The sequence below is a fragment of the Acomys minous genome (assembly GCF_964271855.1).
Source record: "Acomys minous genome assembly, chromosome: 20".
NCBI classification, from domain to species: Eukaryota; Metazoa; Chordata; class Mammalia; order Rodentia; family Muridae; genus Acomys; species Acomys minous.
In genome coordinates, this window is record NC_140502.1 from 3,964,444 (window position 1) to 3,981,019 (window position 16,576).

General features: G+C 52.0%; 1 long non-coding RNA gene across 1 annotated transcript; it reads right to left on the reverse strand.

Annotated features, from left to right (window-relative positions):
- Positions 1-10,223: 10,223 nt before the first annotated feature.
- Positions 10,224-11,441, reverse strand: LOC311591192. Its single transcript, XR_014777032.1, has 2 exons — positions 11,219-11,441; positions 10,224-10,609 (listed from the first exon to the last, which is right to left on the reverse strand). It is a non-coding gene; the product is annotated as an uncharacterized lncRNA (long non-coding RNA).
- Positions 11,442-16,576: the final 5,135 nt, after the last annotated feature.

A 16,576-nucleotide genomic window follows, 5' to 3' on the forward strand; every position in this document is an offset into this window, starting at 1 on the left:
CCCGTGGGAACTTTTCCAGCTGCTGTGCTGGGCGGCGTTTTCTTCTCAGTTAAATGTTCTATCTTGGAGAGAAGCTCGTTAAGACTGGAGAATCCTAAATGGCCAGGGGCGACCCATTAAGTCCTGCAGGGGAGCTCCTTAAGCTCAGGAAGGAAACAATTCAAAGGTTTCCGGAAGTCCCTGAAACTGACCGGAAGTCCCTGAAACTGACCGGAAGTCCCTGAAACTGACCAGCTACAGGAAGCGCCTCCCTCCCCAGGCATGCACAAGCAGTCAGGACTACTGAGAGACTCTCTCGGGCCAGCTGAGCCACCTGAAAGAGGTTCAGACCTACTGAGGATGCTCTCGGACCTACCATGCTGCCTGGAGGCAGTGTTTCAGGGGCCCCAGCTTTGTGAGCTGTCACCCATGCCGGGCTGGGCTTTGGTGATGCGGCTGTGTCGGAGTCATTTCTGCTCCTGTAAGTGACCCCTCACCCATACTCCTGTAAGGAACCGCAAAAAAAAAAAAATCACTGGGTCACTGAGTTAGTTAGACTTTGGTGTTTATCTGTGCCTTTGGCCCTGTCATCAGTTCCCTGTTTAGAAGGAGTAGGGGTTTATTCTCGTTCCCCCCGACAATAGTGTCACACAGCAAGGTGTCATAATGGGACCAGCAGTCACGTGTGTGTGTCTGTGTGTGTGAGTGTGTGTGTATGTCTGTGTGTGTGCGTGTGTATATGCGTGTGTGTGTGTGTATGTCTGTGTGTGTGCGTGTGTATATGCGTGTGTGCATGTATGTGTGTGTAAGTGTATGTATGTGTGTGGTGTGTGCATATGCATATGTGTATATGTGTGTGTCTGTGTGTGAGTGTATGTGTGTGCATATGTATGTGTGTTTGTGTGTATATGTCTGTGTGTATGTATGTATGTGTGTACATGTGTGGTGTGTGCATATGTATGTGTGTGCCTTTTTGTGTATGTGTGTGTATATGCGTGTCTGTGTGTGTGTGTGTGTGCATGCGTGTGTGTCACCCTTCTTCTACAATAAACAACACATCTTCTGTGATAAAGAAACATCCTCCCAGTTTTCAGATGCCCCTGTGAGGTATGAAGCCTTAGACTGTCTATGGTTAGCACTAGGCAGCGCTGCTGCGCGAGGCTCTTTCAGGGCTCATGGTCCCTTCTTTGCACTGGTTTCCGTAGCTACTGGGACAGATGGCGTCAAGGCAGAACCAGCCCTCCCAAACTAAGGCTGGTGATTTCCCAGCAGAGGCCTCTTCTGGCTTTGCAGGGGCCATCGAGGGGTCTGGGATCCCTCGAGGGCCTTTGCAATGCCTCTCTTCTGATTCCCTGTCACCGCGGAACAGATTACCCCTGCACACAAGCAGCAAGGTATTAAAATTGGGCACCATTCTGCCTCTGATATTGGGGAACAATCACAGGTGGCTTTGTGGAGAATGACTTGTATGACAGAGCAGCAAAGTGTGCAACTCCAAGGCTGTTTAAAAAATAAAGCCACGCACAGTGAGGCAGGAAGGGCTGCACACGGGCAACAACTGTCAAGTGAGCAGAGACTCCATCAAGAGGCCGCCGCAGAGAAAGACGTCACAGATGGACAACACTATGGCTTGGGGGGGGGGCAGGGTAAGGGGTGGGTGGGTGGGTGCTGGAGGTATCAGGGAGCTCATGAATAGTCATCCATCTGTCCTGGGTGCGGGATCCCTGCCCTGCTCAGAACAGTCCATCCCGAGCCTCACAGCTAAGAAGGACGGACAGACATGCTGTAAACGTACCCAGATAACAGGACTTCAAAAGGCTGTGGATATGGACTGGAGAGACGGCGCAGAAGTTGAGAGCACTTCCTGCTTTTTTGCAGAGGACTGGGGTTCGAGGTTCCTAGCACCCACACCAGGCCGTTCACAATCATCCTTCATCCCAGTTCCAGGAAACCCAGTGGCCTTTTCTGGCCTCCCACAGGCAGCGGAGCGCTCACACACGCATTAGATACATGCAGCAAACACTCGTACACATGAAACAAAAATAAATCTTTTTTTTTTTTAATTGTAAAAGCACCAGGCCTGGTGATTCGCTCCTTGAATCCCCAACACTCTGTAAGGCAGACACAGGCAGATCTCTATGAGTTCAAGGCCAGCCTGGTCTACATAGAGAGTTCTAGGACAGCCAGGGCTATATAGTGAGACCTTATCTCAAAATAAATAAATAGTTGGAAATGCTAGGAGGACAAGAATAGGATTGAATTATTAGGAAGTACTGGCAAGGCTGGGGTGACCATCCCTGCCAGTCTGGGTGACGGGGAGCACACCCGTGAGGAGGCAGCATCTAAAATGGGTGTGGGGAAAAAAGAATTCAGGAATTTTGGGCATTTGGGGGGAGAACTTGGACAGGTTGATGGAGATGAGTTGTGAATGTTGAGGTTAACGATAAACCCTTCGTTGGGGTCTGGAGGGAGGGCTTGGAGGTTAAAAGCGCTGGCCGCTCTTGCAGAGGGTCCAGGTTCAGTTTCCAGCACCCACGTGACAGTGCGAAACTATGTATTAACTCCAGCAGCGGGGCTCTGACGCCCTCTTCTGGCCACTTAATGTACTGCATACACATGATACCATATACATACACACAAAATACACATTGAACATGGAATGAAAATAAATTTTTAAAAGCCCTTTTTTAAAAAAAAACCATTCTCAGGTATTTCTGTTTGTTCTGTTGCTTTTGTTTTCAGACACTGAGGAGCTAACTTGCATGAGATGTGAGTGGGTGGTTAACACTTGACTCTACAACATGAAAAAATATTTTAGATTTTTGTTTGCATGTGAATGTTTTAACCTACTTCTTCAGCAGAACAAACGCCAAGCAGAGGTTAGAAAGAAATGTTAGCATAAATGTAAACATCCACTCCGTGAAGAGTCGAGCAAAGGCAGGCTCTTTTTCTGCCAACATGAGGTGGTTTTTTGCCCCCCCATTTCTTATCCGCAAAGGTTAGACAAGGTCTTAACTGAACTCTTGGGTTGGGGATCCAAACTTCAAACTCCACCCCATGGGTCTTGAAGCTAACCAAATGGAGTGCCCCTTGGTGAGGACCCCACTGTGTGTGCTGGAAGGGAGTAGGCTAAAGCAAACTGAGGGTGCTCGCTGGGGAGGGACAGTAAGATTTCTCCAAGAGCACTGAGAAAGAGAAACTGCAAACAGATTAGTGGGAAGCTACTGGCTGCCTAACAGCAAATAGCACCTCTTCGCCTCCTGCAAAGGAGTCGCACTGACTGGTTCCAAGAGCTTCCGGTTTCCTGTGCGCATGGCCTCTGTCTAATGAGACACAGCATCCAGCCAGTTGGATTTCACACCTGCTTGGTGCCAGCTCAGCGATTTGCGGTTTGTTTTTTTTTTTTTAACTCTTCAGCCTGTGAACCTGGTGGGTGAGACTTCTGGGTGGGCAGCCAGAATCCTGCGTGGGGTTTTGCTTTTCTTAAAGGAGGAAGAAGACGGTGTTTGGCGGGAGCAGCGGTGAGGATAAAGATGGTGGATTCAGAGGTGGGGGCGTGGCGGTGGGTGGGGCACGGGGCGTGGCGGTGGGTGGGGCACACCCGTAATCCTGATGTCGTGTCAAGAGGCAGAGGCAGGAGGATCGCGAGTGTTAAGGCCAGCCTGGCTGACATAACAAGACCCTATCAGAATGGAAGGGAAGGGGAGGGGAGGAGGGGGAGGGGAATAAAGGGAGGGAGGGAGGGGAATAAAGGAAGACTTTAGGGCTGGAGAGATGGCTCAGCAGTTAAGAGCACTGTCAGTTCTCCCAAAGGTCCTGAGTTCAATTCCCAGCAACCACATGGTAGCTCACAACCATCTATAATGTGATGTGCTGCCCTCTTCTGGTCTGCAGGCACACACGCAGGCAGAACGCTGTATATGAAATAAATAAATCTTTTTTTTTTTTTAAGATTTTAATCAGATTGTTGTGTTGGCATTTTGAACCCAGCAACAGGGTCTGGCCATGGAGCTGTGGTGAGTAGCCAAGGGTGAGAGGCAGATTGTCTTGGACACCTCTGGGGCCGCCCTGACCCGTGTCTTCTATGGGGGTATCCCGACCCTCATGCCAAATGTCATCCAATAACTCACAGCTTCTGGGAGAGTCACTGTCCAGCCAGTCACATGCTTCTATGTGAACTCTTTTGTGCTTTAAACTCTCGTTCAGGATTACTTAATTAGCTGGTAGGCAAGACTTGAAATCCAGAGCAAGCGGGCGCCCATGAGTAGGAATGTAGAAACAAAGATGGCTGACTGTGGTTGTCAGCTTGACCTGAGTAAGGAACACCTTGGGGACTCTGAGTGAGGCCCGCCTCTGGGTGACGCTATTATGCCATTGCCAGTGACAGTTAGGTCCTGAGGGATCCGACCTACACTGGCGGATAGGGTAGTAGGTGGGGTAGGATAGCAGGTGGGGTAGGGCAGCAGGTGGGGTAGGGCAGCAGGTGGGGTAGGGCAGCAGGTGGGGTAGGGCAGCAGGTGGGGTAGGGCAGCAGGTGGGGTAGGGCAGCAGGTGGGGTAGGGCAGCAGGTGGGGTAGGGCAGCAGGTGGGGTAGGGCAGCAGGTGGGGTAGGGCAGCAGGTGGGGTAGGGCAGCAGGTGGGGTAGGGCAGCAGGTGGGGTAGGGCAGCAGGTGGGGTAGGGCAGCAGGTGGGGTAGGGCAGCAGGTGGGGTAGGGCAGCAGGTGGGGTAGGGCAGCAGGTGGGGTAGGGCAGCAGGTGGGGTAGGGCAGCAGGTGGGGTAGGGCAGCAGGTGGGGTAGGGCAGCAGGTGGGGTAGGGCAGCAGGTGGGGTAGGGCAGCAGGTGGGGTAGGGTAGCAGGTGGGGTAGGGCAGCAGGTGGGGTAGGGCAGCAGGTGGGGTAGGGTAGCAGGTGGGGTAGGGTAGCAGGTGGGGTAGGGCAGCAGGTGGGGTAGGGCATCAGGTGGGGTAGGGTAGCAGGTGGGGTAGGGCAGCAGGTGGGGTAGGGCAGCAGGTGGGGTAGGGCAGCAGGTGGGGTAGGGCATCAGGTGGGGTAGGGTAGCAGGTGGGGTAGGGCAGCAGGTGGGGTAGGGCAGCAGGTGGGGTAGGGCAGCAGGTGGGGTAGGGCAGCAGGTGGGGTAGGGCAGCAGGTGGGGTAGGGCAGCAGGTGGGGTAGGGCAGCAGGTGGGGTAGGGCAGCAGGTGGGCTAGGGTAGCAGGTGGGGTAGGGTAGCAGGTGGGGTAGGGCAGCAGGTGGGGTAGGGTAGCAGGTGGGGTAGGGCAGCAGGTGGGGTAGGGCAGCAGGTGGGGTAGGGTAGCAGGTGGGGTAGGGTAGCAGGTGGGGTAGGGCAGCAGGTGGGGTAGGGCAGCAGGTGGGGTAGGGCAGCAGGTGGGGTAGGGCAGCAGGTGGGGTAGGGCAGCAGGTGGGGTAGGGCAGCAGGTGGGGTAGGGTAGCAGGTGGGGTAGGGCAGCAGGTGGGGTAGGGTAGCAGGTGGGGTAGGGCAGCAGGTGGGGTAGGGTAGCAGGTGGGGTAGGGTAGCAGATGGGGTAGGGTAGCAGGTGGGGTAGGGTAGCAGGTGGGGTAGGGTAGCAGGTGGGGTAGGGCAGCAGGTGGGGTAGGGCAGCAGGTGGGGTAGGGTAGCAGGTGGGGTAGGGCAGCAGGTGGGGTAGGGCAGCAGGTGGGGTAGGGCAGCAGGTGGGGTAGGGCAGCAGGTGGGGTAGGGCAGCAGGTGGGGTAGGGCAGCAGGTGGGGTAGGGCAGCAGGTGGGGTAGGGCAGCAGGTGGGGTAGGGCAGCAGGTGGGGTAGGGCAGCAGGTGGGGTAGGGCAGCAGGTGGGGTAGGGCAGCAGGTGGGGTAGGGCAGCAGGTGGGGTAGGGCAGCAGGTGGGGTAGGGCAGCAGGTGGGGTAGGGCAGCAGGTGGGGTAGGGCAGCAGGTGGGGTAGGGTAGCAGGTGGGGTAGGGTAGCAGGTGGGGTAGGGTAGCAGGTGGGGTAGGGTAGCAGGTGGGGTAGGGCAGCAGGTGGGGTAGGGCAGCAGGTGGGGTAGGGCAGCAGGTGGGGTAGGGTAGCAGGTGGGGTAGGTTAGCAGGTGGGGTAGGGCAGCAGGTGGGGTAAGGTAGCAGGTGGGGTAGGGTAGCAGGTGGGGCCAAGTGTGAAGATGTGGGTCAGGGTAGGTGTGTTCTTGTGGCTGTATCCCCACCCCACCCCCACCCCCCACCCCCGTCCTTCCCTGTCTCGCTTACTCTCTTCTTCTTCTTCTCCACTATAGGACGGGCTGTTCCGACAAGAGTCCCCACCACCATGATCCACTGCTTAAGAAAACGGACTCAAACCTCAGAAACTGTGAGCCAAAATAACCACCACCCCTGCCTTAAGCTCCTTCCATATCCTGGTCGTGGCAAGAGCGAAAGGCATTGACGCAGATCCAACCCCACGCACTTCGGTGGCAAACGCAAATGTGCCCCCCCCCGCCCCCGCGTGAGGTGGCTCAGAAGGGGCGAGTGCCTTGCTGCACAAACCTGTTGACCCGACTCTGACCTCTAGACCTCGTCCAAAAACAGACCCAATGGCACTGTAACCCCAGCACCCCTAAGGCAAACGGGAAGTGGGAACAGAATCTCCTGGATGCCCATGAGCCAGATATCCCGGAGTACACAGGGGCAGAAACAGGAGACCCTGGAGAGAAGGGAGGAGGGGTCTCGTAGCTTTGACGTTGGCAGAATGGGAGGTTGTGTCGCATAGACGGCTGGTAGCCCTCACTCCAAGGAGGGCCAGGGGATGGCTGTCAACCCTTCCCACAAGCCAGAGGTAAGGCAGAGAGAGGATCGATCTCTACTGTAGAACTGACATCTCTCATGTGAGCTGCCCAGCCCGTCCCCTCCCTCCCCCCGCAGGCTGCAGAGACCTACCGACGAACGATGAAAGCTGTTCTCCCCTCCTCTGCTCCCCCCACCCCACCCCACGTCAACCTATGAGACTGAAATGACAATCAGCCAGGGCTGAAACGGCCTAGCAACAAATGCCTTTGACTTATATTGAAAGAGAAAGGCTTTCTTCGCTTAGAGAAGGCACAAAAGCAAATGCGCTCACACTCAAAAGGAGCGTGTGTTTGAGGGGTTGGGTACGTCAAACGTTCACGCCGTGTGTGTGTGCGTGTGTGTGTGTGTTTCAAACTTCCAGAAGCCCAACTGTCCGTTGATTTTCTGACAAGCTTCGTTGGTCCTTCTCAACTACCAAACCCAGAAAGACGGCCCTGCGCAGTTGAACACTGTCAAGAAAGTTCTGGAAGTGCACTCGAGGAAGAGCTGGGCACTTGATTTGACTTGACATTGATGGTTGTTCCCAACAGTACCCGCTCCCAGTGTGGTCAATCCTCCAGCCGCCGTCCCCTGGGCTGAGCCCAGGAGCCGGAAGTGGAACACGGCAAACATGTTGCCAACGGGTTTTGCCTTTTACCCTTCTCCCCCATTTCCTGTACCCTGACAACCCGTTAGACTGCCGTGCTAAAGCTAGCCATCTAGGTCCACTCCCTTGACCACTAAGGTCAGCAAAGCAAAGTCCAGCAACCAAACCCCGCCCCTTTCAGATGCCCTAATTAACATGCCCAATCAAAACTAACCAACTTCGCCAGGCGGTGGCGGCGCACGCCTAGAATCCCAGCACTCAGGAGGCAGAGGCAGGCGCATCGCTGTGAGTTCGAGGTCAGCCTGGTCTACACAGCCAGTCCAGGATAGTCAAGGCTAAAAAAAAAAAAAAAAAAAAAAAAAAGCACCAGCTGCTCTTGCAGAGGATCTGAGTGAGTTCGGTTCCCAGGATCCCAGGATCGCCAGCTCCAGGGGGATCTGACTCCTCTGGCTTCTTCAGGCACGCACGTGCATGCAACCACACATAGACACACACATACACGTAATTCAAAATGACTTCTAAAACTTAACCTGTTGGGACTGGAGAGATAGCTCAGTGGTTAAGAGCACTGGCTGCCGGGGGCTGGAGAGGTGGCTCAGAGGTTAGGGGCACTGACTGTTCTTCCAGAGGTCCTGAGTTCAATTCCCAGCAACTACATGGTGGTTCGCAACCATCTACAACAAGATCTGGTGCCCTCTTCTGGCCTGCAGGTGTACATGCAGGCAGAGCGCTGTATACGTAATAAACAAATCTTAACAGACCCAGGTTCAGTTCCCAGCACCCACACTGTAGCTCACAACCATCTGTCACTCCAGTTCCAGGGGATCCGGTGCCGTCTTCTGACCTCCTTGGGTACCAGGCACGAATATAATACACAGACTTACATTCAGACGAAGACACCCATACACATAAAAACAACTTTAAAATGCTAACAAGAAGAGACTCGTGAGGTGTCTCAAAGGCTCCTGAATCCTCTCGGCTTCCACATTGGTTCTGTTCAGCTACCCACCCCTGTGTCTTTTCCACCGTCACTCCTTTGAGTGTGTTCTAGGAACAAGAATCTGACACCTTAGGAAACCTGCTCTCAATTTCTCTGCTGCCTCTATCACTCCGCCTCTCGGTGGGTTCCTTCCGCATGTGACACAAGCAGCCACGACGCAGGTCACTTCTGAAATACACACACACACACACACACACACACACACACACACACTGTCATTAGCGCGATTCAAAGAATTTGTCTTGTTAGACCCTTTGACTCAAATACTTCCCAACACAGTCCATCAACTCGCTCAAATTGACGCTGTCACCCAAATTAAATCAATACTTCTTTGCAAGCGTGGAATAAGTATTTTATCTAATAACCAGCTTATTTGAGATTTGCAGTGCTGGCTGCTGTGACCGAAAGGCACTTATTTCTTGGTTATTTACATTTAACCCTACGCGACATCCATCTTGGTATCAATCGCACTCAGATAAAATGTGAGCATCTAATGGAATCCCGTTTTGGATCGCCTGTGACGTGTCTATTTACGACAGTTGCCCAAGAGCAAAAGGCCATGGGTCAGAAGGGTGGTCGTAGAAAACACTTAGCAAGCGCTTTCAACGTGACAGCCTCTGGGGTTGAGTCTTTGAGTTCTCTGTGCCCTCGGTTGTGTCGTGGTAGATCTTTGCTGTCAACTGGACTGGATTTAGAATCGCCGAGGGGCTGGTGAGGCGCGCGCAGGGTGGATATTTCTTGAGTAGGCTGACCTCTGGCCTCCTAGGGATCCGGAATGTTCCTGATCAGTGTAATGAACAAAAAGGCAGGAAGACAGACAGACAGACAGACAGACACACACACACACACACACACACACACACACACACACACACACTGCATGCTTACTCCCTGTACAAACAAGGTGTGTTGAGTTCAAGGAGAAAAGGGATCTGGGTCCACAGATTCCCCAAACATTTGATTCCTAGTCCAAATCTACTCCAGTGTCTGAACACCAGTCCACAGCAGGGCGCCTCAAGTAACTGTCTAAAAAACATCATGTAGAGCTCAGCATACTGGGACATGCCTGTAATCCCAGCAGCTAGTTCAAAGCCAGCCTGCAGGACAAAGAGATTTAAAAAAAAAAAAGCCAGCAGCACATTCTGAGCTTACCTTTCCCACCCAGAAATGACACATCCAGCAACCCATCTCTTAAAATTAAAGAGGGAAAATAAATGAAAAAAACTAGGGGTGTAAACATTTTGGTGTCTTGTATCCTAAAAAATTATACTGTGATGATGCTGTGATAATCTGACACCAGTTGACAAGATAAAAAACGTGCGGTCATCTTGTGTTGCGCCTGAGGGGAGCAGCACGTTCTCACCCGACACGCTGCCTTTTACTACGCTGTCCCACGGCCTGGATACCACCTCCCAGCAGTGAATCTGCTAGTAAGGAGGTTCATACGTTTTCCTGTTCCTAGTATGGTCATTTCTCGAGAAATTTTTCTGGCTCCTTTCATAAGTACATTTCATTATTTCTCATCTTAAGAAAAAAAATCACCCGAAAGAATGTCATCTATAAGACAGCCCTTCCTCTATAAAGCCATAAATGGCAAACGGCTAGACCATAAGAAAACACGTAAGCAGACAATAGGGCACTAAATGCAGTCGGGCAGACGTAAGGCATTATGGGTATGTTAACGTCTTCAAAGGGCTATTTTACAATGCAAAAACCTAGCTTTACTACTGCACAAGGCAAGCCCCAGACTTTTGCACAATTCATCACTGGTTTCTTCATTTTTGTTGTTTTAAACCTGCTCTTGGAACATGCTGGGCTACCAGTAAAAACCGCACACAATTCAAACAACGTTTTAGATAAGTTTTTATTGACTTAATGCTCTGATAATAAAATTATAACAATCAGTATTATTCTGATTTATTGCGATTTTTACTTTCCCTTTGTAATGGACTCGGAAGCACTGAATTGAATGGGATGTTGCTGCCACCTCAAGGTCCCTGGCTGGAAATGTTCTAGAAGGCTCGGCTCAGACTACACACACTCACACACGGACGTGACCAAGACCGCTGCAGGTGGAGATACCACTTTGCAGTCACGTCACAGTGGAGCTAAACTTTTTATCTGCAATGGAGCCATGAGTCTTATATGAAATTTCCAGGGAAAGCATATTCCAGAGATGCCAGCGTGCACTGTGAATGCCAGGTCCAAGAAGAAGAAAGCGCTTTGAGGCAGTCTGGGGGAAGAAGAAACATCAGTACAGCAAACTGAATACACCGTGCAGAGCTGCCATGTTGGTGTGGCTTAATCTAGATGCGGTGGCTTCTTTTTAACAAAAAAGAAAAATGGTGCCCCAGTGTGTTTCTCTCTTGTTAAGCTTTCTTGGCTCTTCCCTTACCTTCCAGTCTTTTTCACTTAATGACCTCTATGAATTTGACACTCCCATCTGTTTTCTTTCTTTCTTTCTTTCTTTCTTTCTTTCTTTCTTTCTTTCTTTCTTTCTTTCAGAACCCCTCATACCAGCAAAGGAAAATCACAACCCACTAACTGCCTCATGGAATCCCAATGTATGTTCTTTTGTTTTTTAAAATTATGCTTTATTTGTGTCTGTCTGTGTAGGCTTGAGGAATGAGTGTAAGCGCCCTTGGGAGCTATAAGAGGGCATCAGATATCTTCCCCACCCACACCCACACCCACACCCCCACACCCCACACACCCACATACCCCCACCCCAACCCCAACATACCTTCACCCCACATCCCACACCCCCACCCCCACACCCTCCACCCCCACCCTACCCCGCCCACCTCCCACCAAGCTGGAGTCACAGGTGGCTCTGAGCCACCTGAAAAGGATGCTGGGATCCAAATTCAAGTCCCCTGCGGGAGCAGTATAAAAAGCAAGCGCTAAACCACTGAGCCATCTCTCCAGCCCCAAGACTGAGGCTTCGCTACCAGACTGTCAGAGGTCAGCTCTGGATAGCACGGCTGGATAGAACTGTAAGGTAGAAATGAAGGAAATGGGTCAATATTTTTGTCCTCCCCCCCCCAAATTTTTAAACGCATATATATATATATATATATATATACCTTCTGACCAGGAGGCCTGTATTCTACCAGTTCATTCCTCCAGCACAAAGTGCGTGTGGCCCAGAACACGTCGACAGGGTAACTAACTACGGAAGGATTGCCAACCCGAACAAGTGTCCTTCAACGTAAGACTTGCAAAGGATGGTGAAGCCGTAAGGTTGGATTCCGCGCAGTCTTCGCACAGTCAGCGAGGCAGCTCTGTGCGTACCAATATGGCACCACTTCCCGAATCATATGGCTGCATAAAGCTGGGGAGCAATGTGTAAAACTGTGTATGCGTCGTGTGTATATATTTACATAAAGTGTCTTTTTTTAAAAAAAAATACAATAAATCGTTATCAGGGGTTCCTTTGTAGAGGGACTGGTAGTTAGGCGTAAGGGAGACCTCGTTGTCAGTGTGTCCGTTTCTGCCTTGACTTTTATGCTGTATGTGCTTATTAATGACTCCAAATGTGTAAATAAAATAAAACCCTTTGCACACTGCATTGGATTGCAATTCATCATGAAAGTCGATAACTGAAGGGAAAGAAGAAAAAAAAAGACAAAGAAGGCTTGGAAATGCGGAGAGAGGAGGAGACAGACAGACACAGGGACAGAGGGGAGGAAAGACTGTTCGGTCAGGGGCAGGGTCTTCTGAAAGCATGAGCCGCATCCCTTCCCCGTCTCCTCTGATCTGCCGTCCATTTTCCCTCGAGTCATCCACTCGCGTGAATCTCAGCTTGTCTGATCCTCGCGCTGCTCCGCCTGCCTCTGAGGAGCCTCTGTCGTCTTCTCCACCAGGAGGCTCAGAGCCAGCCCTCCTGCTCCCGGTGCCAGTACGCACGGCCCCGCTTGCCAGGTACACGCTCCGTGCACCCTGGACGTACAAAGAGTGTGAAGAAGCCGCATGAAGATTACCAGCCCCATCTGCCATCCGCCCTCCAACTAGGACTCAGAGTAGTCTGCAGAGTTGTCTGTGCCTCGGCTTCCTCTCGGAGACGCCATAGCCATGAACTTATCCTCCCAATGATCACCGCCGGCCAGCGTGCCGGGAAGGATGCATGAGGGAGGCTGAGAAATCTAGAAAAACGAAATGCCACAAACTTGGGAGAAGGCATCATCGAGACTCGCCGAGTTATGCAGGGATTCTGAAATGTCTCCCACTTTTCTTTTTTTTTTTTTTTTAAGTTTTGGTCCCTAGCTGGCAGTGCTATTTTGGGAGGGTCTGGAAACTTTTAGGATGCAGAGCTTAGCTGGAGGAGGGCAGACCCTCAGAAGGTGTGTTGTATCCCTCCCACTCTCCTTCTCCTTCTTCTTCCCCCCCATCCCAACTCTCCCCCCCTTCCCCCCCCCCCCCCCCCCCCCCCGCCGAGCCACAATGTTCTGCTCAGGTGCAAGCAACCAAGCAACCATGAGCAGAGCTGTCTGAAACGGTGGGCCAAAATAAACCCTCCTCTCCTTGTTTCTGCCCGGCGTTTCGGTCATAGTGACACAAAAGGAACTAGTATTTACGGTCTCACGAACGGACCCAGGGCCGCAGTGAACTAATGCGACACCTCCTGCCTTGGAGATCTCTGCAGAGGAGCTGAGGACGGAGGGGAAGAACACAGACTGGGCGCCAGCTCCTGGCTTCACGCCTTGATTGGGTTTCCTTTGCCTTCTCCCCTCCTCCCTTTTATTAAAACATCTCTTGATCGTTCTGTAACTCCTTTCAATGGCACATCAGTAACAGTGAAGCCAAGGCTCTATTTCGCGTATTATGTAGGAACTCGAAGTCCAAAATGCCGCCCGCCGGAACACTTTCCTAAGCCGTGGTGTGCACCGTTTCCCAAGCGCACGTCTCTGCTGCCCAACTCTCCTACCCACGGATTGAGTCTCTTTTGTTACTAATTTAAAATACTATACGATTCAAGCAGTTAGGAGTCATCCCTGCACCAGCCCGTGCACTTTGTGGTTTTTTTTAAAGATTGATTTATTTATTATGTATACAGTTGTCTGCCTGCATATACACTCACAGGAGAAGAGGGCATCGGATCACATTATAGATGGTTGTGAGCCACCCTGTGGCTGCTGGGAATTGAACTCAGGACCTCTGGAAGAGCAGCCAGTGCTCTCAAGCTTGGAGCCATCTCTCCAGGCCACCCCCACTTATTGCCCTTTTTAAAACAGCCGAATCATTTTCACTGTATTTGGAGGCTAAATGCAAAGCTAGACGCAGAGGCCAGAGAGATGGCTCATGTTTGCTCTTGCAGCGGACCCAGATTTACTTCCCAGCACCTAGATGAGGTGACTCACAACGGCCTGTAACTCCAACTCCAAGGGGAATCTGATGCCCCTTTCTGGACCATATGGGTACTACACTCTTGTGTACAAACACACACACACACACACACACACACACACACACACACACACACACACTCAAATAAAAATGAAACCAAATCTTTAAAAGTCAGAAGCAAACTAGCCGGGCGGTGGTGGCGCACACCTTTAATCCCAGCACTTGGGAGGCAGAGGCAGGTGGATCGCTGTGAGTTCGAGGCCAGGCTGGTCTACAAAGCGAGTCCAGGACAGCCAAGGCTACGCAGAGAAACCCTGTCTCGAAAAACAACAACAACAACAAAAGAAAAGTTAGAAGCAAACTAGTGGCCAGAGAGATGGCCCAAAAGTTTGACAGCTGACCCAAGATTAGTTCCCAGCATCCACACTGGGCCGTTAACAACCACCTTCAGCTCCAGTGCCAGAGGATCCGATGCCCACGCCAGCCTCCATGGGCACCTGCATATGATCCGCAGGTTTAGACTCAGACGAACGCACACATACCCATAAGACGGTTAAACTTCTTTTTAAAGTCAGAAGCAAACTATTAAAGCGTACTCTTGGCCTTAGAGAGATCCCTTGGCGGGTTTTTCTTTCGCATGGAAGTCTCTTCGTTTTGTCCACCCTCCAGAGAAGGTGAGCAAGCTAAACCCTGACACTCCCTGTGCCCTAACTAGCTTCAGCTGCCAACTGCCTGGGGCCGCCTGAGAGTCTCAAGTGATGCTGCACCCAGTTCAGATTGGCCAAGGGGCGTGTCTGTGTGGGTGTGTCTGTGGGGCGTGTCTGTGGGGCACGTGTCTGGGGCGTGTCTGGGGGCGTCTGGGGGGCATATCTATTGAGCGCATGTCTGTGGGGGCGTGTCTGGGGCGTGTCTGTTGGGCGTGTCTGTGTGGGCGTCCATGGGGTGTGTCTATTGGGCGCATGTCTATTGGGCACGTGTCTGTGGGGGGGAGTCTGTGGGGCGTGTCTATTGGGGGCGTGTCTGTGGGGCGTGTGTGGGTGTGTCTGTTGGGGGCGTGTCTTGATTGTTAGTTGATGGGCCCATCCTACTGTGCCCAGCCTACACCTGCCCTAGCCCGGTGGTTCTGGTCTATGTATGAAGCATGAATCTGGGCGAGTCAGCAAGCAGCATTCTCCGTGGTCCCTCGTGTATTTCCTTGTGAATTGAGTGACCTGACAGGAGGTCACGCAGGAAGGTGTTGCCTTCAGATTCCTTCTTGAGCTCCTGCTCTGACTTCACTCAGTGATGGACGTACGTGTCCCTCAGCTAGGTCGCGCTTGCTCAGAGTCTGTTCTCACGGCGACAGGAAGGCAACTACAACACCTTGCTAGACGCTCTTCCAGAAGGGAAGGTGGTGCGGAAACTGGGCCGAGACGGGCCTGCTGGTCCAGGTGGAAGCTTTGTGCTGTGGCCCAGGGCACACCCCCTGACGCTCTGCTTCTCTCTGACAGACAGACAGACAGACAGACAGACAGCTCTCACTCTAAGGCATAAGCTCTAAGATAAACGATGAGAAAAGACCAGGGGAGCAGACATGGAGAGCGATGGAGAAAATTGCCAAAGTTGAAATCAAACCTAAACCCAGCAGAGATAGGAAACTAATGTCCATCGTCCACCTCCCCCCCCCTTTTTTTGTTTCCTTTTCTCTTTCTTTCCTTCCTTTTCCTCTTTCTCTTTTTCCTTCCTTCCACCGTCTTTACTTTCCCTCTTTCTTTCCAAGTTTTTTTTTTTTTGGTGGTGGTGGTGGTGGTGTTTGAGACAGGGTCTCTCTGTGTAGCCCTGGCTGTCCTGGATTCACTTTGTAGACCAGGCTGGCCTCGAACTCACAGCGATCCGCCTGCCTCTGCCTCCCGAGTGCTGGGATTAAAGGCATGCGCCACCACGCCCGGCTCTTTTTTACATGCACATGAACTAAGAGACCATTTCAAAAGCATCTTGCCTCCATGTCCAGCCTTCTCTTTCTTCCTAATTATCCATCACCACCAACACACAAGTGGATATATTTAAATAAAAAAATACTCCCACCTGAGCAGGTGGCCCCCAACTCAGTTCTGGAAAAGTGTTCTAGACACCGGAGCCTTGCTGAAGGTAGAAGGTATTGTCAGGAGGGGCAGGGAGGGCCAAGCTCCGCCTCCAAAGCCATGGCTGGCGCCTCAGAGAACTGCCTGAGCCCACAAGCAAGTGTGGCTGTAGAATGGTCGCCCGTGGGAGAGCTGAAAGGGAGGGTTAAGACAGCACGTATGAGCCAGGCGGTGGTGGCACACACCTTTAATCCCAGCACTCGGGAGGCAGAGGCAGGCGGATCGCTGTGAGTTCGAGACCAGCCTGGTCCACAAAATGAGTCTAGGACAGCTAAGGCTACACAGAGAAACCCTGTCTCAAAAAACAAACAAAGACAGCACTTGTGGACGGGGTGGGGCAGTTCTCTAGAAGGGAAGGAATAAGGAGCCTTCACAGTGAGAGCCTGGCCTGGTGAGCAAGTCTCTGTCACGGCATCCGCCGTGGTTATCACTGGCTCTCGCCAATCCAATGTGACGTCCCCGTGTCTTGTGCTCCCAGCACAGTAGCAAAGTGGATTGGACAATCCTTCCACAACCATCACTTGGTGAGCCAGGGTTTCAAAGATTTTTTTTTTTATTCCACATTTAAGAGATTTACAGGAAATCTCCAGGCAGTTAAGCTGGGGAGCTCAGACTGTCTTTCATCTGGCTGGAAGCCAGCCATTCGGAAGGGTGGCTTTAATTCCTGAGATATGGAGTCACACAGTCAGGAAGCAGCCCTGACCCCTGTAAGGTCACGCCGTGGCCAACTACCC